General features: G+C 40.3%; 1 long non-coding RNA gene across 1 annotated transcript; it reads left to right on the top strand.

Annotated features, from left to right (window-relative positions):
• The first annotated feature begins 20,975 nt into the window (after window positions 1–20,975).
• Window positions 20,976–24,020, top strand: LOC121023767 (uncharacterized). Its single transcript, XR_005787559.1, has 2 exons — window positions 20,976–22,011; window positions 23,213–24,020. It is a non-coding gene; the product is annotated as an uncharacterized LOC121023767 (long non-coding RNA).
• Window positions 24,021–24,569: the final 549 nt, after the last annotated feature.

The raw sequence follows: 24,569 nt of genomic DNA, 5'->3' as shown, positions 1-24,569 counted from the left end.
TTTTGGGACAGAGAGAGACAGAGCATGAAAGGGGGAGGGGCAGAGAGAGAGGGAGACACAGAATCGGAAACAGGCTCCAGGCTCTGAGCCATCAGCCCAGAGCCCGACGCGGGGCTCGAACTCATGGACCGCGAGATCGTGACCTGGCTGAAGTCGGACGCTTAACTGACTGCGCCACCCAGGCGCCCCGAGAAGAGGAGGTATTCCTTAAATGTTTGGTAGAATTTGCCCGTGAAGACATGTGGCCCTGGCTTTTGTTTGTTGGGAGTTTTTTATTACCAATTCAATTTGTTGCTAGTAATCCGTCTGTTCAAATTTTTTATTGTGATTCATTTTTGGAAGATTGTGTATTTGTAGGAATTTATCCATTTCTTCTAAGTTGTCCAATTTGTTGGCATCTAATTGTTTATAATATTCTCTTATAATTCTTTGTATTTGTTTGGTGTCAGTTGTTATTTCTCCTCCTCCTTTTCTGATTATGTTTATTTGAGTCCTCTCTCTTTTCTTCTTTAGTCTGGCTAAAGGCTTATCAATTTTGTTTAAGCTTTTAAAGAAGTAGTTTCATTGATTCTTTTTTTTTTTTTTTTAGTTTTAAGTTTCATGTATTTCTGCTCCAATTTTTATTTCCTTTATTCTACTAACTTTGGATTTTGTTCTTTTTCTAGTTCCTTTAGATGTAAGGTTGGCTTTCTCAAGATTTTTCTTGTTTCTTGCAGTAGGTCTGTGTTGCTATAAACTTCCATTTTATTTTATTTTCTTTCTTTATCTTAGAACAAGCAAATGGGAGAGAGGGGGAAACAGACAGAGAGAGAATGAGAATCTTAAGCAGGCTCTATGCTCAGCACAGAACCCAACATGGGTCTCTATCCTGCGGCCCTGGGATCATGACCTGAGCTAAAATCAAGAGTTGGACACTCAACCAACTGAGCCACCCAGACATCCCTTTAGACTTCCCCTTTAGAACTGTTCTTGTTGTATCCCAAAGATTTTGTACTGTCGTGTTTTTGTTTTTATTTGTCTCTGTGTATTTTTTTTATTGTCTCTTTGATTTATTTGTTGACCCATTGGTTGTCGTCTGTAGCATGTTGTTTAGCTTCCATGTATTTGTGTTTTTTTCTAGTTTTTTTTCTTGCAATTGTTTTTTAGTTTTATATCATTGTGGTCAGAAAAGATGCTTGATACGATTTCAGTCTTATTAAATTTATTGAGACTTGTTTTGTGGCCTAACATGTGATCTGTCCTGGAGAGTGTGTCATGTGCATTTGAAAAGAATGTGTATTTTGCTGTTTTGGGGTGGAATGTTCTGTATATATTTGTTGGGTTCATGTGACCTAATGTGGCATTCAAAGCCATTGTCTGTTGATTTTCTATCTAGATAATCTATCTGTTGATATAAGTTGGATGTTAAAGTTACCCACTGTTATTGTAATACTGTCAATTTCTCCCTTTATGTCTGTTAATAATTTACTTTGTGTATTTAGGTGCTGCTGTGTTGGGTGCATAGATATTTACAATTGTTATATCCTCTTGTTGGATTGACCCCTTTATCATTATGTCATATGATGCCCTTCTTTGTCACTTTGTACAGTGTTTCTTTTATTTATTTATTTTTTAATGTATATATTTTTAAATGTTTATTTATTTTTAAAAGAGAGAGAGAGCTCAAGCAGGGGAGGGTCAGAGAGAGAGGGAGACACAGAATCCGAAGCAGGCTCCAGGCTCCGAGCTGTCAGCACAGAGCCTGACACGGGGCTCGAACTCATGAGCTGTGAGATCATGACCTGAGCCGAAGTCAGACACTCAACCAACTGAGCCACCCAGGTACCCCTACAGTGTTTCTTTTAAAGTCTATTTTGTCTGGGGCACCAGGGTGGCTCAGTCGGTTGAGGGTTCGACTTCAGCTCAGGTCATGATCTCTCAGTCTGTGAGTTCAAGCCCCGCGTCGGGCTTTGTGCTGACAGCTCAGAGCCTGGAGCCTGCTTCGGATTCTGTGTCTCCTTCTCTCTCTGCCCCTACCCCACTCATGCTCTGTCTGTCTCTCTCTCCCTCCCTCCCTCTCTCTCTCTCTCTCAAAAATAAATAAACATTAAAAAAATTTTTTTTTTAATTTTTTTTTTTTAACATTTATTTATTTTTGAGACAGAGAGAGAGCATGAACAGGGAGGGTCAGAGAAAGAGGGAGACACAGAATCGGAAGCAGGCTCCAGGCTCTGAGCTGTCAGCACAGAGACTGACGCAGGGCTCGAACCCATGGACCGTGAGATATGACCTGAGCCGAAGTCGGATGCTTATCCGACTGAGCCACCCAGGCGCCCCCCAATTTTTTTTTTAAATAAAGTCTATTTTGTCTGATAAAAGTACTGCTACCCTGGATTTTTTTTTTTTTTAAACTTTCATTTGCATGGAATGTCTTTTTCCATCCTTTTCATTTTCAGGCTGTACCTACATTTAGATCTGAAGTGAGTCTCTTGTAGGCAGGATATGGAAGGGTCTTGTTTTTTTGATCCATATAGTTACCCTGTGTCTTTGGATTGGAGCATTTAGTTCATTTACATTTAAGTAATAGGCATGTACTCGATGCCATTTTTTTCATTGTTTTCTGGTTGTAGTTTTTCTCTGTTCCTTCTCTTGCTCTTTCTCTGTGGTGTGATGGCTTTCTTCAGTGTTATGCTTAGACTCTTTTTTCTTTATTTTGTGTATATGTGTTATAGGTTTTTGATTTGTAGTTACTGTTAGGTTCATATATAACATCTGCTGTATATAGCAGTCTGTATTAAGTTGATGGTCACTTAAGTGCAAATACATTCTGAAAGCCCTAAATTTTTACTCTCCTACACATTTTATATATATGATATCACAGTTCACATATTTTTATTTTGTGTATACCTTGACAAATTTTTGTAGATATGATTTATTTTTGTACTTTTTTTTTAACTTCCATACTGGCTTTATAAGTAATTAATCTACTACCTTTACTAGATTTTTTTGCTTTTCTTTTTTATTTATTTATTTATTTTGTTTGTTTGTTTGTTTGTTTCCAATATATGAAATTTATTGTCAAATTGGTTTCCATACAACACCCAGTGCTCATCCCAAAAGGTGCCCTCCTCAATACCCATCACCCACCCTCTCCTCCCTCCCACCCCCCATCAACCCTCAGTTTGCTCTCAGTTCTCAACAGTCTCTTATGCTTTGGCTCTCTCCCACTCTAACCTTTTTTTTTTTTTTTTCCTTCCCCTCCCCCATGGGTTTCTGTTAAGTTTCTCAGGATCCACATAAGAGTGAAACCATATGGTAACTGTCTTTCTCTGTATGGCTTATTTCACTTAGCATCACACTCTCCAGTTCCATCCACGTTGCTACAAAAGGCCATATTTCATTCTTTCTCATTGCCATGTAGTATTCCATTGTGTATATAAACCACAATTTCTTTATCCATTCATCAGTTGATGGACATTTAGGCTCTTTCCATAATTTGGCTATTGTTGAGAGTGCTGCTATGAACATTGGGGTACAGGTGCCCCTATGCATCAGTACTCCTGTATCCCTTGGGTAAATTCCTAGCAGTGCTATTGCTGGGTCATAGGGTAGGTCTACTTTTAATTTTCTGAGGAACCTCCACACTGCTTTCCAAGAGCAGTTGCACCAATTTGCTAGATTTTTTTGCTTTTGACTGAAATTTTTACCTTTCATAATTTTCTTCTAGTTACAGACTTTTCTTTTCACTTAAAGAATTCCCTTTAACATTTCTTATAAGGCTGGTTTAGTGGTGATGAACTCCTTTAACTTTTGCCTGTCTGTAAAACTATCTCTCCTTCAATTCTGTATGATAAACTTTCTAGGTAGAGTATACATGGTTGTAGATTTTTTTCTTGTCAGCACTTTGAATATATCATGCCACTCCTTTCTGGCCTAAAATTATTGCTGAGAAATCAGTTGATAGCCTTATGGGGTTTCCCTTGTAACTTTTTTCTTTTCTTTTCTTTTTTTTTTTTTTTTTTTTTTTTTTTTTGCTGCTTTTAAGATACTTTCTTTATCATTACTTTTTGCCACTTTAATTATTATATGTCTTGTTGTGGGCCTCCTTGAATTCAACTTGTTAGGGTCTCTCTGTGCTTCCTGAATCTAAGTGTCTGTTTCCTTCCCCACATTATGGGAGTTCTCAGCTAGTATTTCTTCAGATAAGTTTTCTTCCCCCTTCTCTTCTTCGTCTGGGATCCGTATCATGCAAATGTTATTATGCTTGATGATGTTTCAGAGTTCTCTTAACCTGTTCTCATTTTTGATTACTCTTTCTTCTTTTTGCTCTTCAGCTTGGTTGCTTTCCATTACCCTGTCTTCCAGGTCACTGATCTGTTCTGTTTCCTCTAATCTGCTGTTGACTCCCTCTAGTGTATTTTTCATTTCAGTTATTGTATTCTTCAGCTCTTACTAGTTTTTTAAAAATATTTTCTATCTCTTTGTTGAAGTTCTTAAGTGTATTCTCAAATATTTTATCCTTTCTGTTACCATTGTAAATAGAGTCTTCTCTTCCATCTTATTTTCTAACTGGTTATTATTTATGTATCTGAAGGCCTTGATTTTGCATATTACAGTTGATCCTTGAATAACATGGAGGTTAGGGAGGCCTATCGCCCACAGAGTCAAAAATCCACATGTAACTTTGACTCCCCAGAACTTAACCACTAATAGCCTCCTGTTGCCTGGAAAACTTACCAATAAATAATGTAAACAGTTGATTAATGCGTTTTATATGCCATATGTATTTACTGCATTCTTTCAATAAAGTAAGCTACAGAAAAAGAAAATGTTACCAAGAATATCATAAGGAAGAAAAATTGCATTTATAGTACTGTAATGTTTATCAAAAAACATCCATGTATAAGTGGACCCATGCAGATCAAACCCATGTTGTCAAGGGTCAACTGTAATTTTACATCCTGCTGTCTTGCTTTCTTTTTTAAATTTGTTTATAATTAATTCTCTGAAGTTTTCCAGGTATCCTATCATACCATCTTCAAATAGACATAGTTTTGATTCTTCTTTCCTAATTCTTATGCATCTACTTGTTTTATCTAATTGCATTGGCTAATTATAAAACTGTGGTGGACATCGAGAGCATCTTTTTTGGTTTCTGATGTTACTAGGGATGCTGTTTGTATTTCTGCATTAATTAAAATGCTGGATTCTTAGAATATATAATGTTAAGTATTCATCTAGTCCTATTTTCTCAAATATTTGTATAAGGAAAGGTTGTTGAATTTGTCAAAGGCCTTTCCCCCATCTATGGATATAAGCATGTAATGTTTCTCTTTTAGGTTATTTATAAGGTGAATGATATTAATATATTTTCTAATGCTCAAGCATTCATACATTCCTGGCATAAAACATACTTGGTTATGGTGAATTATTTTCTTAATGTGATGTTAGTCTATTTTCTAACATTTTATTTAGAATTTTTGCATAAATATTTATGTGATACTGATCTATAATTTTTTCTTTATGTGCTATCTTTACAGATTTGGATATAAATGTTTACTTGCTTCTTAAAAAATATGTGGAAGTTTTCCTTCATTCCGTTTGCTCTGAAACAATTTAGGTAACATTGGGACCCTCTGGTCTCTAAAGATAGTCAAGTGTAATTGTAAACAAGAATAAAGACAAAAATTAGATCATTCTGTACATGTAGATCAACACTGTTTTGTTTTTCATTTAAAAGTTTGTGAAGTTTGTTTTGTTCAAAAAGTTTCTTTTACTTGCTATGTAGTATTTTTTATAAAGCTATACTAAAATGGATGGATATTTGGTCTATTTTCAGTTTCAAGCTCTTTCAGACTATTTTCAAAGAACATTTCCAAACATATCTATTTGCCCATTTGTGGAAGTTTTGAGGATGAATTCCTTGACAAAAAAAAAAAAAAAAAAGAAAAAGAAGGAAAGAAAGAGAGAGAGAGAAAAAGAAAGAGAAGAGTCCCTAGTCATGAAGAACTGATCCTTTAAAAAGAAAGAAATAGGGGCGCCTGGGTGGCGCAGTGGGTTGAGCGTCCGACTTCAGCCAGGTCACGATCTCGCGGTCCGTGAGTTTGAGCCCCGCGTCGGGCTCTGGGCTGATGGCTCAGAGCCTGGAGCCTGTTTCCGATTCTGTGTCTCCCTCTCTCTCTGCCCCTCCCCCGTTCATGCTCTGTCTCTCTCTGTCCCAAAAATAAATAAACGTTGAAAAAAAAAAAAAAAAGAAAGAAATATAAGGCAAAGCTGAATTTTCTAGAAAGAAGAGGAATGGTAATGGTTTTGAGGACTTTTTGAACTGCTTTTTCCATGGGGTTTTAGAAGTGAACTCCACGTAATTTTTTAAAAACAGATCTGTATAAAATGAGCTGGGAATCTGTTATCAAAAACAGATTTGTTAAAAACACTGCCTTTTAGCTGGAACCTATTAATAAAAAAGATAATTTGTAATTACTGTTCACATATCTTTAGGTTAGAGATTGGCTTTTAAAAGTTAAAGCCTAAATGCTTTGTAAACAACCTTCTAAAATGTAACTTACCAATTTGGAGACTGGATTTGATACAGACAGGGTGAGTTATTTTGCAAGCCTCAACTTGGAAGGCATCATGTTTCTCATAACATTTTGAAAAGTAACTATGGGAACTTTTTACACATTTAAATTGAACAGATGTGTAGTTTTTTTCTGTCCAGTTGTGGTTGTTACCGTGTTTAAGTAAATGTACTTCTTGCTTATATGTGTTTCCTGTGTTATGTGCGCTCTGGGGACCTACACCTGACTGAGTTTAACTTGCTTAGCAAGTTTCTGTCCAAGCAGATTTGGTTTGATTCTTAGGTCACCTGGAACAAGTATTTTTGCATTTAAGTACCCTAATAAAATCGGTTTGTATCTACAGGGATTGAAATGGCCTGTTTGCTTGTTTGTTTGCACAGATAAAAACATTCTTTAGTAATAACGATTCCCTTAATGGATCCAGAAAGATAACTTCTTTTTTTGGAACAGTGTCAGCATTTGGCGTAGCACAGCCTCGGGGAATAAAGTACCTGGATATCAAAATTATTTTGCATAACCGTAACTGAAAGTGTTTAAGAGATTGCTTATTAACTTTTCTTATATGCGAACAGAATAGAAGCAGTGACAGCCATGTTATATTGCAATGTTATAATAAGATCTTTTGAAAAGTAAGGTGGTAATGTTAGAAACAAATATGTTTTGAAGGGTCGGATGGCCTTCTCTGCCCTGAACAAAAGCTCCTTGACAGCATGTTGATTTTTCATTCCTATAGGCCCAAAGAACCTCACATAGAATTTGACACAAAAGAATTGCAACGTCACAGTCTCCTGCCCCCAGTGGACTCTGAGCATTGCTTATCAATGCTTTTACTTGCAGTTATAATTGGCCTTATTCCAGGAGGCAGCTGGTACTTTTAGTCAGCCTTTCCAATCAGTCCCTACAAGTATTTCTCACATTTGCCACCCAGGCCCTCTGCTCGGCCTTACGTTCATTCCTCAATTTTCTCTATTAAAAAAAATTTTTTTTTTTTTTTAAATTTGAGCCCTTCGGGCATAATTTCAACTCTCTAACCATCCTACCTCCAGTTATTTTCACAGCCATACTTCCTGTTTAGGCCAACCTCTCTGCTGTTCCCCATGATCCAACTTCTTTCTGGTTGTTCAGAGACCTTCCTTTATGTTTCCTCTTCCCCTCCCCCTTAATCTCTTCCCTCTTTTTCTCCACTGCCTGATCTTTCCTAACACATCTCCCAGTGTTTCATCAAATGGTATTAACAGAGGGAATAAAGTACCATTCTGTCTCCTTACATTCTGATACCCTAGGGGTTAGCTAAGGTGTTTAAGCCATTCCTTGAACATGTTTTTCACATTCATTCAACATATCTATTCTCCACTCGTTAACTCATTTGAACACTTATTTTAAAAATCTCTTATTTGCCCGGTATTATATTACATATTGATGATATAAGGATAAATGAGTTCTTTAGTCTTTGCCTCAGAGAATTCTAATCAAGTGAGTGAAGTAAACACATAAACAGGTAATTAGAAAACTGTGAAGAAAGCCAAGGAGAGGAGCGTACAGGGTGTTATGGTAACCCTAAAAAGGAGCACCCACCTCACCAGCCTAAAGCCACACTTTTGGGGTTTAGATCCATACATATAAAGTTGACTCTGGGTTAGTCCACCTCTGGATATCACTGTCCCTTTTCTGGATCCCAATTCTTGGTATTTGTTTAATAAATCCACCCTAGGAAACACCATTATACTTTAATAAGTAAACATAATCATTTTAAATAGTAAGAATACATCTGTGTATGTAAATATATGTAATTGCTATTCAAAGTTTACAGGTCATATGCTACCTTTTAACATAGGGGAAACAATATATATTTATAATTGCTTGTATATGCACAAAAATATCTGAAGGGATTCATAGGAAATTTCTGGTTACTTCTGTGAGAGGTAGAGATTTTTCCTCTGTTCCTGTTTATGAATTTTACTTATGAACTATATACTACTTGTTCAAAAAGTTAAATTGTAATAAGTGTTATGCTAAGTGAAATAAGTCATACAGAGAAAGACAGATACCATATGTTTTCACTCTTATGTGGATCCTGAGAAACTTAACAGAAACCCATGGGGGAGGGGAAGGGAAAAAAAAGAGGTTAGAGAGGGAGGGAGCCAAAGCATAAGAGACACTTAAAAACTGAGAACAAACTGAGGGTTGATGGGGGGTGGGAAGGAGGAGAGAGTGGGTGATGGGTATTGGGGAGGGCACCTTTTGGGATGAGCACTGGGTGTTGTACGGAAACCAATTTGACAATAAATTTCATATTTAAAAAAAAAAAAGAAATCCTAGAAGTCTCTGCACCGACTGACACCAGCTTTTCTAATCTTATTTTCCACTTCTCTGTAACAGAAAGCAAATTGAGTTCGTTTTGTCTCTATCATCAGTATGCGAACTTGGCTTATCTGAGCCCTTCATCAGGCATGCCCTCTGTCTAAACCCATTGCTTCAAGGTCCAGCAACCTTTGGGAGACTTCCAGCTCACAGTGACCTCTCAAAAGTCTCTTTATAATGAGTTAAAGTATGTCAGTTCCTGTGGCATTGGCCTTCTTTTGCTCTGGAAAGCTACCTAAATGTTCATATTTGGATGTCTGCTTGTAGCCCCTAGATTTCCAGCACACGCCTCCTTACATTATCCACATAGGAAACACTTCATATTTTTTTAGTCCATTAATTGGGTCCATTCATTGAGGGGGATAGTTACTGCCTTCATTAAACTAAACTGTTCAATGAAAAACTAATAAGCTGTTAGAAGTATTCCTTAGGTCCTTGGGCCACAGTATGGAATAGGGGATTTAGAGTCAGAGAAGCTTGGGTTCAAGTACTAGCTCTAACTGGATGAATTTAGGAAGTTGCTTAATATCCCCAAGCCTCTGAGCCCTCTTTCTTAAATGCAGATAAAATAATCGACCTCACAGATACTGAGTTTGTAGAATTACGCAAAATAATGTAGACACAGAAATCAACACTGTGCTGTAACACAGAGTACCTTAATAGAAGGTAGTTGTATCATCTTGAACATTTGGGACGTTCTTGCTAGGATAAAATAACATAACTCCTCAATTCAAATATAATGACAGAGGTCACTGTCACAGGTGCACCGCCTTCCCAGGCCCAGACTGCATCAGACCTCACTCCATCCTTGAAGTCCTGGCTGTTGCTGCTGGAGAAGCCTGCTTTGCCCTGCGTTCCCTCTCAGCCCTCCCCCTCCATGCCACCACCACCTCCCAACCAGCCTGTACATTTAGGGCATCCTCCACTCTTTCCAGGACAAGGGAACATGAGTTACAGGAATCCCAAGTAGGAAGTCAGGAAACAATTTCTTATAAAAAAGCATTGTTATACATGGCGGTGAGGGTCTTTAGTGGAACTACTTATCGGCAGATGGGCTTCTGTGGCCATATCTGGAAATCTAAACCACACCATCTAAAATTGTTTCTATGGGAAACTATGTTCCAAGGGTCTAACAGCTGACTTAGAAATGGGCTATTGGAATGCAACTTGTTTGGGGACTGTCTGTAGGTCAACATTCCTAACTCCTTGTCAATGAAAAAGGAAATGACATTTATTCTGCTATTACTGAAACACACTGCACATGTTTTTATGATCGTTTCTTGAGGACACCAAGTGTCTTAAGTTATTTGAAATAGCAGCTACATAAACCCATCAAATTGAATTGATATTCTGGGTCTTCATTGCATTTAAGTCACTAACTCCAGCAACTCAAATATGCATGTTGGGTGTCTTTTACACATTTTTAGGATTTAATATTTTTAAGGAAGGTAGAAAGAGCCTTTCCCTTTGCAGCACTCCCCTTGTGGTTATATAACTGCTGTGCTGAAGCAAGTGCCCCTCCCCCTTTCCCTCTGGTGGCTTCTCTGCCCAAGTATGGTAACTGTTCCACAGCAGTCCTTCGTACCAAAGTGAGCAAGTCGAACCCTTATTAGGATCCAAGCTTAAAAGTTAAACAGCCCAGGGACTAAGATTAAGAATCTCCTGTGTGTAGAATCTGGTAGATAGTATATGGATCAACTAAATTGAATTTGGGATAAAGTCGTTCAGGGAGGAAGAGATAGGAGCATAAATGATCTGGGTGAGGTTGCTGTTCTAACAAAAAACCAATTACTTGCCCCATTTTAAATTCATCTTGTCCTAAGTCCCAATGAAAGCATTTTCTCTCTCTTACGTTTCCATTTTTGTGTAATTACCACCAAGAGCATTAGGTGTGTCTTTTCTTGCCTTTTTCTTCTCTTTCTTCTATCCTTGTGTATGTAACTTTCAGGTACTCTTTGCTGTTATCCCAGGCTTACACTCAGTCCCTGAGTTACTCACCATCTCTTTTATTTTTGTGTCTCTAAGAGGGAGAAGAAAAAAAGCAGAACTAGGCAGAGTGTTAACTCTCTTTCCACCCCTGTAAGCAAGCCAGTTCTCCAGAAGGGTAAGCTATTGGCACTTAATATATCTCAAAAATTGTTATGAAGATACCCAGAGTGTTTGCCTTGTTCTAAGGGGTAGTTGTAACTTTTTGAGAATTGTGAAATTAAGCAAGCTGATTCTTTTTTTCTACAAAATACATCCGTTGAACACCAGAGATCTCCAGTCACTTACGAAATGCCTCCTTTATACCATTCACTAAAATGAACGACAAGGTCCAAGTCCTGAAGATAATCAGTCTTGGTACAGAAATGGAAATCGGTGGAAATAGGTACATATCGGGTGCTATACTAAAGCTTTTCAGAGGGTGCTGGGGAGTCCAGGTGAAACAATAATTGTCCATGCGCATCTCAAAAGTCCTCAAAGAAAAACAGATGGTTAACTGGGACCTGGTCTTAAAGATAAGGTGTTCTAGAGCAAGGCAGATGAACACAGGAAAGGCCAGAGATTCTGTGAGGTGATGCTTATTATCACAAAATGTTATATATATTATAAAATACAGAAAAACAGTCACTTTAAAGGATGAGATAAATAGAAGTCCTAAGATTTTCTTCCCACAGTCCATCAGCCTGTCCAGTGTACTCTGTAGGTGCAGGACCCATTTGGGAAATATCGTCATGACGTGTAGAGGGACCCGCAAGACTGGGAGAGGGGAGATGGGTGTGTTTCTTGTAATAATCTGGGTAAGAAGCGGTAGGGGCTTGGATTAGGGCAAGGAAGGTGAGAAGTGGACAGATTTTGAACATATTTTACAGGTTGAATAGAGAAGACTTGATGACTGGTTGGATGGCATGGAGGGGGCGGTGGGGGTGAGGAACAAGACAATTTTAACAGTGACTCACAGTTTCTGCTTTGAGTAACTTCTCAAATGATAGCGTCAATTTACCCTTCAAATGCAGCCAAATGAAAAACTCTGCCATTTAAATTTTGGAGGGAAAAAAGACAGGAAGAACTTTTACAGTCATTTTGGCAGTGTGTGTGCGTGTGCGTGTGCGTGTGTGTTGTTTATTTTTGTGACAGGAACCGCCTCTAGCCTTCATGTTTTGTGTCCTCATCTTTCCTCTAAGGTAGGAAATTCCCATAGAAAGCCAAGGTTTCTAAGGCCTCACTTTTCTCTTGCTTGTTCTCTCAGATACTGAATACCTTCTAAGTTGTCAACATTACAGGAATACCTTTATTACTTGCAATTTGGATTATGATATATATTAAAATTATATATAAAATACATATAAACTATATGTGTATATATATATAAACTATGACTCTTTTTCACACTGATCCATTTTATGACCCTTTTCTTAGTACATTTTCGGAACCACTTGAATCTATTTCTCGGCATATAGTACGCTGAAAATAAAGCAATTCACAGATTTCCACAAAATAAGAAAGTTTGAGGAGTTATGGTTATTCCAATACGTAGGTGGCGGGCATCGTTTGCACATCTCCAGAGAACTAGCTGGGAATCCCCTCATTAAGTAAGCCCTTGGGTTCCATACTTATCTGTAGGCAAATGTCAGCTGCAGCTACCATTAAGTGGCACAGCCACTTACAGTGATTGTGAGGATCCAAAAAGATAATGGATATAGAGTAAATTAAGTATATTAAGTAAACTGCAAGTTCATAGATGAATATGCATTACTATCTTTAAAGCAAAATTATTTTTAAATGCTCCCGGAGTAGCAACCTATAGAGAAGTTGAATACACCAATAAATGAAATGTGAGAGGTTGTCATACCCATAGCCCTGCTCCATCATTAAAAGTCTGCTTGATTTTGAGTTCGGAACGAAATTGAGTGATTTTGAGTTAGAATAGGACAGAAGCAGCATGTTTCTCCTAGATGCATACTGAGTAAAAATGGTCTTTTAATACGCTGTTAGATGTTTGTAATTACTTTTGTTTCACTTTCTTAGTTAGAAAAATTAGTAAGCAAGGCACAGGTTTGAGCCTGTTCAGTGACCCTAAAGTCTAGGGGGAAATATTATTTACAAACTTAGAAATAAATGTCTTGCTAATTTTCCTCAGAAGAGAGAATTTGCATAACTCTTGACCTAATTTTAGAGACATGCAGCTTTTTACTCTACATATACAAGGTTATATAAAGATTGGACAACTACTTTGGGGAGACAAGGGTTTCATTTACTCAGTCAGATATCTAATAAAAGTCATTTGTAACGATCCCATTCGTTGTTTGTGTTCAAAAACTGCTGCCGAGAATGTGACCAGAAGTTATAGTTGGGGACTTGTGCTTTATCTTTTCAGGTGGGACTTGTGCTCGCTGTTTTGGTGGCAGCCCTGGAAAGCAGAAATCCTGGCTTTTGTTCAAAGGCCTGAGCCCTGGAGAGGCTACTGGGTTCCTGGTAGTAGGTAGACTGTTGGTTTAAAGGCAAGCGGGGGTGGGGATTAGTAGGCATGGTCAAAATATCTCGGTCAAAGACACAAAGGGAAGATTTCCCTGCTATTAGAAAGAAATTCCTCCAGGCTGTGTGGGAGAAGAAAGGGAGGGAACGTTGAGGGTCCTAAGAATGAAAGGGATGTACACACTGCTTGTTGGTTGCACCGCTGAGGAGAAGGCAAGTCCTGGAGAGGTATGGCTCTGATGTGTGTAGATAGACAAGGATTCCCATGTCCCAAATATGGCACTGAAGCTGCCAGGAGCCCTTGGACCTGAGTGGACATCTTTGCAGCAGCTGACATCTATGAACAGAAGGTCTAGATGCACAAGCCCTTGTTACTGCGTACGACGCCAGGGCTGTGGCATAATCTTGGGAAACAGGAAGGAGAGAGCCTCGAAAAGAGCTGAGGTTAAATCTCTCATCCTGCAGAATGGGGCCTTAAAATGAGAAACAAGTTGATATAGTAAACAAAATACACTGAAGTATATTTCTTACAGAAACGAGTTTGTGGGCTGAGATTTATAACCACTACAAAGGGCAAACTTCTTTTTCTTGGACAAAGTGCAGAAATACACTTCGGTTTAGCATGTCCAGGCAATTGTACTCATTCCGGAATAGTAGGATATGAATGAAAGAGGGTGAGCCACGCCAGCACTCTAAAATGGAAAGATACGGAAAGGACTCTCGCTGCCAAGTCAGAGTCCTTTAAACAGGGTCAGCTGACATGGGGCTTAGACGTTTACATAGGGTTGGAACTTCTGACAGGTAGCAAAGGGCCTGATGACATTTTAGTTTTCAGAGGAGGCTTACCCAATAAAAACTCATTTCTATTTTTCCAGAAGACACCGTCGAGGTGAAATGGGGACTCGTGGCTCTAAGAAACAGTGGAAGGTAAAGCCTTTCCTGTGAAACTCCTCTTTGACTAGCCCGAGAGCGGCAGACAATTTCACATGCGCAGGGCGGGTTATGTCCCTTTCCAGCCCAGACATGTGGCACAAGCTAGCAAATGGGAGCATGCAGAAGGCAGACATGACTCCCTGACCCACTGTCTGCGCTGGAAGAAGCACCAGGAACAGCTGGCCAGGGTTGCAAGTATGAAGGGTGCTCTTGAAAGCAGGGAGGTGTGTTTGTATAGGTGTGGACTGCCAGTGGTCCACTTTGGGGGAAGTGGACCCCAAGACATGAAGACAGACAAGGTATCAGTGGCAGGGAGATGGGGACAAGCCCAGGAGAGGTGTCAGGGGATAAATGAAAGGGAAATGACAAGGAAGGGAGAGGAGAAAGCACCACCATGTGGGGATTTCTGATAGGAGGGGAAGTGAAAATTATAGAAACAGAAAGAGGAACTTGGGGACCAGAAGCCTTTATTTCCCAGCACGCTCCCTGACTCCTCTCCCCCTAAAGAAGCAACCATATTAGGGGGAAGATGTACAGGAAATGTCCCTTTACACCTTAGCCCCTGATTCTGTGGCTGGATAAGATACCAGCTCCTTAATAGGGTGCTGCCCAGCTTGGAGCGAGGGATGTTCCCAGAGTGGAACGTGTCCTGTTTGCATTCAGAGAATGAAGTTCCCATCCAATTTGAATGCTAACACTTAAAAAAAGAAGAAGAAGAAAAGATTACAAACTGTCACTTTTTATGTGGTGCTCATGAGGGATGGAAGAGGGTAGGAAAGTAGGAGAAAAGCAACATCTTCCAAGAAGTTATGTTATCCAAGCATTTAATCAACTCCTGCTCAAGGCCAATTGTAAAAATAAACCGTGCGCCTCTGCCTGCAGGAGGCGGCTTGCAAACTGCAGGTGCGATTGAGAAAGTCACCGTCATGTTCCCAGTAATGATTCAAAAGGCATTTGCTATGAGCGAAACCATCTTTATGAATCTCACACTGTTGTGGGAACCAGACATAGGTCACACCATGAGAGAACATCTAGAAAAGAGCCAGCATGCAGGACTGTCACCATATGAGGACCTACCCTTTTTTTTTTTTTAATGTTTTATATTATATTGTGGTAAAATAATATATAACATCAAAGTTGTCATTTGAGGGGCTCCTGGGTGGCTCACACCATTAAGCGTCCAACTTGGTTTTAGCTCAGGTCATGATCTCGCTGTTTGTGGGTTCGAGCCCCACTGCGGGCCATGCGCTGACAGCACGCAGAGCCTGCTTGGGATTCTCTCTGTCTCTCTTCTCTCTGCTCCTCCCCTGCTCTCGCTTGCTCACTCGCTCTCAAAATAAATAAATAGACTTTTAAAAAATTTATCATTTGGACCATTTTTAAGTGTACATCCTGTGGCACCCACATTGTTGTGCCATCCTGCCCACCACCCATTCCCAGAACTTTTTTTTCATCTTCCCAAACTGAGACTCTGTACATTAGTTATTAAACAATAACTCCCATCCCCTCTCCCGTAGCCTCTGGCAATCTCACTGTTTTACTCTCTGTGTCTATGAATGGGTTATTCTAGGTACTACATGTAAGTACAATCACACAGTGTCCTTTTGTGACTGATTTATTCAATATAGTATAATGTTCGTCTATGTCATAGCCTGTGTCAGAATTTCCTTCCTTTATAAACCTTAATGGGACTATACTTTTTAAGTGGGAGGCATGATCACAAAGGATCTCCTTTTTCTAAAGGAAAAAAAAAAGCATATGTATCCATATTTCTTTTTTATTTATTTAAAAAAATTTTTTTAACGTTTATTTATTTTTGAAACAGAGAGAGACAGGGGCGCCTGGGTGGCGCAGTCGGTTAAGCGTCCGACTTGAGCCAGGTCAGGATCTCGCGGTCCGTGAGTTCGAGCCCCGCGTCGGGCTCTGGGCTGATGGCTCAGAGCCTGGAGCCTGTTTCCGATTCTGTGTCTCCCTCTCTCTCTGCCCCTCGCCCGTTCATGCTCTGTCTCTCTCTGTCCCAAAAATAAATGAAACAGAGAGAGACAGAGCATGAATGGGGGGAGGGTCAGAGAGAGAGAGAGGGAGACACAGAATGTGAAACAGGCTCCAGGCTCCGCTCTGTCAGCCCAGAGGGGCCCAACGCGGGGCTCGAACTCACAGACCGCGAGATCACGACCTGAGCCGAAGTCGGAAGCCCAACCGACTGAGCCACCCAGGCGCCCCCATATTTTAAACCTGCCATCACTGTAAGATATTTTTAGTATTTATTCATTTGCAAAAGGAGGCTGGAGCTAGATTTTAAGGTATCATTGGTCAAGGCCCTCTTAGTTTCTGGGATGGGTTCTTTTTAGTCTCACAGACAAGAGACCAAAGGCAAACATTTTTTTCCATTAGTGGAGGAAACTGAGCACTTAGCTAGTCCTTAGTCCCTTTGAGTTTTATTTTCCCTCAACCTCTGCTTGGCTCTCTACCCTCATAATGAGTTTCTGGGTGGAACATAATTGGGGGCAAAAATAGGAAGAGGCATGCTTCTGCTCTTTCAAGTAGAATGCCTTATCTAGGAATGCCATACCTGGATGCAAAATTTGGGCACTTTTATCTAGTGTTGAGCTGGGTTCTGGTCTTTAGGTAAGGTGGGTTAAAGAAATTAATGACTTTCCCCTTTCAGCTCCAACCTTAATTTAAAAAGTCTATGCTTTTTTACTGAAATAAGATTCTCATTATCAGCTCTAAAGTTACCATAGGGGTAACTTTTGATCTTATTCCCCCAAGGCATAAAGGTCTTTTTCTCTAATTCACTGCAGGGTGTCTGCTCTAATGGCGGATGGCAGGGCATGACCAGCCTCACCATGCGTTTTGAAATGAACAGCTGGCCCTGAAAATAATCTCCAAAACAGATCAGGCTCTGAAATTTCTGCTGTGAAATATAGCACCCAGGCAGCACTGGGAATGGCCAACAACTCATTGCCCAGCTAGCCATGCCGAGCGGGAGCCTAAGAAAATACGAACATTTACTTAGAGCCAATACACAGATATGATTCCCATGATAATCATGCAAGGGAACTACTAAAAGGAAATGGTAGCCACAACAGTTTTTAGACCTTTAAAAATGGTTAAAGATTTTTAGATGTATTTCCTTCTGAGAGAACTCTTTCATGTTTCTTAGACGTCATCATGAGTTGCTTTAATCTAATTTTTTTTTCCAGAAGATTGAAACTAGTAAAGATGTTTATTTTCAAGCAGGGCAATCAAGTCAGTGTTTCTTCGACCCCATCAGGATCGTCAAGGAAAGGAACTGTTTAGCTCCCTGCCATTTCGGTTCACTAGTTAGTTACCCACTCACTGATGCTTCCATGAATAAGCTGGAAGGAAGATCTTACTTTGGGAGTAGAGGAAAGAGGACCTCGAAGGGGAAGAACTGGCAATGAAGAAGCCCCAATAATTCATATTTCTGGACTCAGTTCTTTGGGACGTTTTTGCCTCATGTAAAGAAACATTGTCCCAGCCAACCAGCTTTACTAGTGTGCTGCTCCCCAGCCTTAACTTGAATTCTACACAGAAGTAGCTGAGAAGGCAGTGACCGTCCATTACGTCCTATCTCTCTGCATCTGGATTCAAGTCCCAGGCCTATCTTCTAACAACGTCCATTTCTCCTTTTAAGAGTCCTTTCCTTTTGCAGGAAAACTAAGGATTTACCTCAGTCTTAGAAAAGCAGGAAAGTTAGTGTATTTGGGGGCTGTGATATATGAATTTTCCTAAAAAGTTACATTATTTAGCAATTGGAAATACGTTGACTCTAGCTTTCTTCCGTGGACTTTGTGTGTGTCGTTCAAATATAGTAATATAAATATATTACCATTTTGATCATTTTTAGGTGTACAGTTCAGTGGCATTAAGTACACTTTATGTTATTTTAAAAATCCTCCACTGCTCTTCATGCAGAGGCTCCTACCTACTTTTTGTGTCTAAGCCACATCCTACAGACAGTATTTAGGAATCCTTCATTTCTCAACTTCACTTTAACAACATTATAAGAAATTTATCATGCCTTTAAAAGTAGAGATTCTAGGGTGCCTGGGTGGCTTAGTCAATTAAGCATCTGACTCTTGATTTAGGCTCAGGTCATGATCTCACGGTTCATGAGTTTGAGCCCCGCATCAGGCTCTGTGCTGACAGCGCTGCGCCTGCTTGGGGCACACTCTCTCTCTCTCTCTCTCTCTCTCTCTCTGCTCTTCCCCCGCTCACATTCTCTCTCAGTCTCAAAATAAATAAACAAACTTAAAAAAAATAAAAATAGAGATTCTAAAATGGAGCAACTCAAAGAGTATGTTTCTTTTCTTACTGGTCTATTCCTCTTCTGAACTTTTATCCACTAAAGATAGCATTAAGGTTGATCTTAAGCTTGCTCTCCCTCAGTAAGTGATTTCAATGTCTTTGTCTATTAATAGGTATTTTTGCCCACACTTTAGTCATGGTGGTTCTCACAGTGTTTCTTCTCTGAACCCCCTCCAAGGTTATTTATATCTCTTTAGTTTTGAAAGTAATGTCTATAAACTCAACTTAAAATAAAACCAAACTCACCGAGGGTTTACCAGAATAGGTTTCTGGATCGGGGTCACTAGTGTGAGAAGGAGTTTCTGTCAAGTTTCACCCTTTCTCTTCCTGTGATTTCTCATTCTCAGTGCCTCTGTCCCTCTGCCACCTCATATTCAGTCTTAAAACTCCATCCAGTCTAAGAAAAACACTTCTTTCCTTCATTCCTTACAGTTGAAACATTATGGCAGTAGGGTATAAGAAATGGGAATGTTAAACTACATTTTCCAGAGTGATTGGGTTTAAAATATCCTGAGCTGTTGGTTGATTTCCTTTTTTGTTCAGAGAGTGTTGACCAGACTATTAATGACATCTTAATGGAGGAAATGGCACCCAAACAAGAGCAAGGTCGATGTCAAGCCCATCTTGGTGTTCACTGGTGCTTGTGCCCCCTTCCAGCATGGTTCCGTGAATGTGGGTCCAGAGTGGATATTTGTTGGCTGAATAAGTGAATGGAGGATAGATAGGTTTTAGAGAAGTGACACTTTACCCCCTAGTAAGCTAAGTAGCCCAGAAGTGGAAGTAGAGGCAGGTATGGTAAATTAGAGTGAGGGTAACGTTTGATCTAAGGTGAGGATGTGGGCCAAGTGAAGAAGATGACAGCCTGAATGAATTTGAATTTGATCATATCATCCAGGCTGTGACAACCCCAAATGATTTACAAATGGCTTGTAAAGAAGGTATATCATCATAATCCTAAACAGAAATCAATGAAGTAATTAATTAATTGAAAGGAAAGTGAGGAAGGAAGGGAGCTCTTTTGCCTGCTCCTACCTGCATTTTTTGCAGGCCTGTCACCCCTCCTGGGCACGATCCTAATTGTTCAATGTCTTCCAAATACACTATACATGGGTATAGCTATACCCAGAACAAGGCTGTTTCCTTAAAACTACACTTTGTCCTAAAGTTATTCCTTTTAAAAATGCACTTCATGTGAAGTTTCCAATTTCTCAGAATTGGAAAACCTTCAGCTTACCTTGTCATATGCATATTTAAGCCACAGTCACCAAGGACTTTGTAGTCTATACGTGCTTCAAATTACTTGGATAAAATACTATACCCCAAGTCTAAGGGGCTTATAGGCTTCATTCCCCAAGGGAACATTTGTGTTTCAAAAGAGGGTCTCATTAACTAAGGGAATCAACTGATGGAATGAATTCGGACCCTTCTGTGCCAATTCCAAGCAACCTTCTCTCCCCACCATCAAGCTGGAAACAGAGGAATCAACAACTTGGTATCTTATCTGTTGTCATCCACAGGAAGCCAAGATAGCTTCTTTATGGAGAAGAGTCATGATAAAACTGTTGTAGAAAGTTTACTAGAGAAGTGATGTTTATTCTAGATTTATATGAGGGCTCTGAGTGGTGATTTCTACTGCTGCTGGTCCCGGACCTTATCGCCATTTAGACTGAGTTCAATGGAGAAACACAGGTAGGCTCTGAGCTCAGTATCCCTGAGGAGTACCACCTGATTCTGAAACATGTGCCAGGCATACAGGATACAACAGGTGCAAGGGATATAAGGACCAGTAAGGTCAAAAAGGGTGATCAAGTCTACTTGAGAGAAACACCGATGAGAGGGTGACCAACTTTCCATGGGGGAATATAGACAAGAAGGTCACCAACTCAGGGCGCCTGGGTGGCTCAGTCGGTTAAGCATCAAACTTTGGTTCAGATCATGATCTCTGGGTCTGTGGGTTCAAGCCCCACGTTGGGCTCAGTGCTGACAGCTCGGAGCCTGGAGCCTGCTTCGGATTCTGTGTCTCCCTCTCTGCTCCCCACCCCCCACCCCCCACCCCCCCACTCACAGTCTGTCTGTCTGTCTCTCTCAAAATTAAACAAACATTAAGAAAAAAAAAAGGTCACCAACTCTATCTGAGAGAGCTGGAGAAGGTTCATGCAGTAAGAGAGACTGGGCCTCATAGCATTTATCATCTTGTGTGATTATAAAATCTACTGTTTATCAATCTGGCTTTACCACTCTGCCACTCCTTGAGGGCAGGGGTTTCCTGTTACATATTTAAGAGTAGCTTTGTGCCCTGCTTGGCATAGAGTGACCATTGATATAATTACTTTTGAAAGAACAAACTGAAATATGTAGAAGAAATGTAGAAATGCAAAAGGAAAGGGTTAGGTGTTACATGTGGAGAGAGAACAGCATCGCAAAAATGTGGGATTGGGAAATTCAGTGGGATTTTCAGGAAACACAATTAGTTCATTCCTGGAGCTTGGGGTGACTTGGGGAGAGGAATTGGAGAAGGAATGCCAGAAGTGTGGCCAAGAATCAGAGTGTGGGGGGACCTGTAGGCCCCGCTAAGAATTCGGGGTGTATTCTGAAGGCAGCAGGAGCCCATTCAGTGTTTTTAAACAGGGAAATAACTAGGTCAAATCTGTGTTTTAGAGGAATCACCGGCAGCAACATCAAGATGAACTGGAGTAAAGGGAGGCTAGACATATGAACCATTGGCCCTTCTGTGACTGGGGAGCGGAGGGATGGACCTTGAAGAAGTCATTCAGAGTAGCAATATTACCATGGAGAGAATTGAAAGAGTTGAAGCCAACATCAAGTTCCTGGTTTGGTTTGAGCATTGTGCGAGAAAACAGACAGGTGACCTAAGACAAGAAGCAGGTAGGAGGAAGGAGGGATTATTAACTCCACCTTGAATATCTGGGGTCTGAGGAACCAATGCATTTCCAAGGAGAGTCACTCTGTGCAGCCAGTAATATGAAGCAAGGAAGAGAATTGGGGCCAGAGATACAGTTTGGGGTGTGGTAGGTGGAGCCATTTGATTGGATGAGAAACCCAGAGTGATCACATGGAGAGAGAAGAGAAACAATGAGGCCCATGGGGAAATTGAGCTTTTCTTCCCTCCTTCCCCGCCCCCCCCGCCCCCACTTTTAAAGTTCAGTGCCTTTCTCCCTGTTATAAAAGTATCTGAAAACCAACAACAGGCCCAAGTAAGTGGAAATGACACTAAGTTTTGTTTTGTTTTGTTTTGTTTTGTTTTGTCTTTTCCAGAAATTCTCTAACTTCTGGCACTGGGAGAGGTGGGCCGGCACTCCCAGCCGCAGGACTGCTTCTCTAAGAGTTGACTGCTGTGTAGTTTGAGGTAATGCAAGCACTTTTGTGGAGTCAGCTCATTCAGGAGTTTACCGACAGCCCTTGAGATGTCTGCACACGAAACCCGGGTGCAGGAGCCAGCCCAGCACAAGGGGAAAGCTTGAGTCAGAGCATCAAAACAATGGAGCTTTCAAAATGCCTTTCGTTGTTAACTGTCTTGAAATGTCTGAAGGTTCTGTGACGCTGAGCAGTCTAAGCACTTTCTGGTAGTGACCAAAGGAGGGGATCCTCAGGCACAACACAGGCCTGGGACATGGGGGTGATGAAGTCTATGGGAACTCAGGCCGGGTAGCTATTTTTGAGTGAGTTCTTGGTGAAGGAGAGGAGTAAAAGAATTAGAAGTTGAAGAATGTCTGGAGAACAGATGAGTAGTTGCCAGAGGCAGGGGTGAGAGGTGGGTGAAGGTGGTCAAAAGGTACAAAAGGTACAAACTTCCAGTTATAAGATGAGTAAGTCCTGGAGATATAACGTATAGCATGGTGACTCTAGTTAACATTGTACCATATATTTGAAAGTTGCCGAGAGAGTAGATCTTAAAAGTTCTTATCACAAGAAAAAAAAAAAAAATCTGTGACTAAGTGTGGTGATAGATATTAACTAAATGTACTGTTGTGATCATTTCACAGTATCCACATAAGTCATTATGCTGTACACGTGAAACTAAAATGTCATGTCAATTATGTCTCAATAAAACTGGGGGAAAATAAAGGGGGGAAGCACCTGGCTGGCTTAGTCTATAGAGCATGTGGCTCTTGATTTTGGGGTCATGGGTTCGAGCCCCACATTAGGTATAGAGATTACTTAAGGAAATTAAAAAAAAAACCTGGAAAAAAAGAAATTGAAGAATGTAAGAACTTAAGGGAAAATAGTTAGTGAGGGATTCAACTCAACAGTGATCCCATGAATAATATCATTTGACTAAAATAAGTCATTACAGATAGCACGGTAAAGACAATAGCAGAAGTACTTGGCTTGGGAATATGGTCGGGCTGGGCTTTCTGGAGGATGTGGAGCTAGAAGTGGCCCTTTAGTGACAGGCAAGATTCAAATGGGAAGAAGGAGGCTGGATTATTACAGGGAGGAGGAATGGCATGAGCACAAAAGGACAAGCTTATATGTAAACTGAAATGGTAATTAGGCACGGTGGCTATTTTATTTTAATTTAATTTAATTTTTTTTTCTGTGTATAGTAAATGGTAGCAGCCAGTACAGGGATCAAGAAGACCCAAGGATGAAGATTTTCACTGATTGAAAGTGAGCTGGAATGGACATCTGCAGGAAGTACTGCACTAGAAGTCTCGGCGAGGTGCTCTGCCTATTTATGGGGGGCAAATAAAAGGTTTTCAGAAGACGATCATAGTAAGCGCCTTCCAGTTTTTTCCTGGTAATCACCGAAGAAGTTTTACTGACTGCCATGATTGTATTATACTACCAAGCAATAATAATAATATTAACAATATGTGTTAATATTTCAGTGCCTCTGATACACGGGTCACTGTTCTAAACTGATAAATGAATGATCTCATTTGATCTTTCTACAACACAATGATATAGACACTCTTATTTTCCCCATTTATAGATGAAGATACTGAGACACAACGAGGTTGAAAAACTTGCCCAGAGCCATGCAGAGCAGAAGAACCAGGATGGAACCCAGATGGGCTGCAGAGCCCGAGTCCTACTGTGTCTGAGAGTATGAAGGGTGCTCCATAATGTCTTCAGACTCTGAATAAAGCTTCTTAGTGTGAAGCTGGTATTGCTGCTGTGAAAAGGTCAACACGACAGCTATGCCTGTGTTAGCCTTTCCCTTCTCTGAATCAGCGTTTTCTGAGAAATGTAGCCTTGGGAGTGGTCATTTCCTCCATTGGAAATAAATCAGAGAAAAAGACCCCCCTCCCTCCTTACCCCTGCCTCTCTTGACATTATTCAAATATACTTCTTATTGCTCAGAGATATGAATCTACAGAATTCATTAAAAAACCAGTGCTTTCCCTTGAATCCCAAGAAATTCTGCTCATTGTGTCTTTCTCACCACCTTTCGCTTGGGGCACGTGTTGCTCATTTTTCTCCCATACCTGCCACCTGTAAGTCCAGGGTAGTCTTCCTGATGATTGGTTTACTTGGGATATTTGCTTATTCAGTTTTTCCTATTTGGGTGAGGTACCTCTGGGAAAAAGCTATTGGATGACCTACTTTTCAGTTCATTTCATAATTGCTGGGTGTCTACAAATGTACCACGTGACATATGAGGAGCTCTATCCTGCTTACTGTCATCTTACCCCAAGGGAGTCCTGAAAGCCCTTTCTAGACCAGTGGTCCAGCAGTACACACTGCCTCTACCCAGACAAACTCCCTTTCACGGGGAACCATAGTCTTGTGGAGATCAGGATTTCACACCACGTATCTCCTTTACACTGGCCTGAAGGTCAATATCCACCTTATCTTGACATTGAGGGTTGATGACGCTGACTCAAATGTGCACAAATATTTAGATGTAGTTGGTGGCCTATATTCCCTTTTTTTAAAATTTTTAAATGTTTTTATTTA

Source organism: Herpailurus yagouaroundi, unplaced genomic scaffold, assembly GCF_014898765.1.
Source record: "Herpailurus yagouaroundi ecotype Mexico unplaced genomic scaffold, PumYag 28, whole genome shotgun sequence".
Taxonomy (NCBI): domain Eukaryota; kingdom Metazoa; phylum Chordata; class Mammalia; order Carnivora; family Felidae; genus Herpailurus; species Herpailurus yagouaroundi.
The sequence above is the reverse complement of the archived record's forward strand: the minus strand, read 5'-3'. Positions and strand labels throughout refer to the sequence as shown.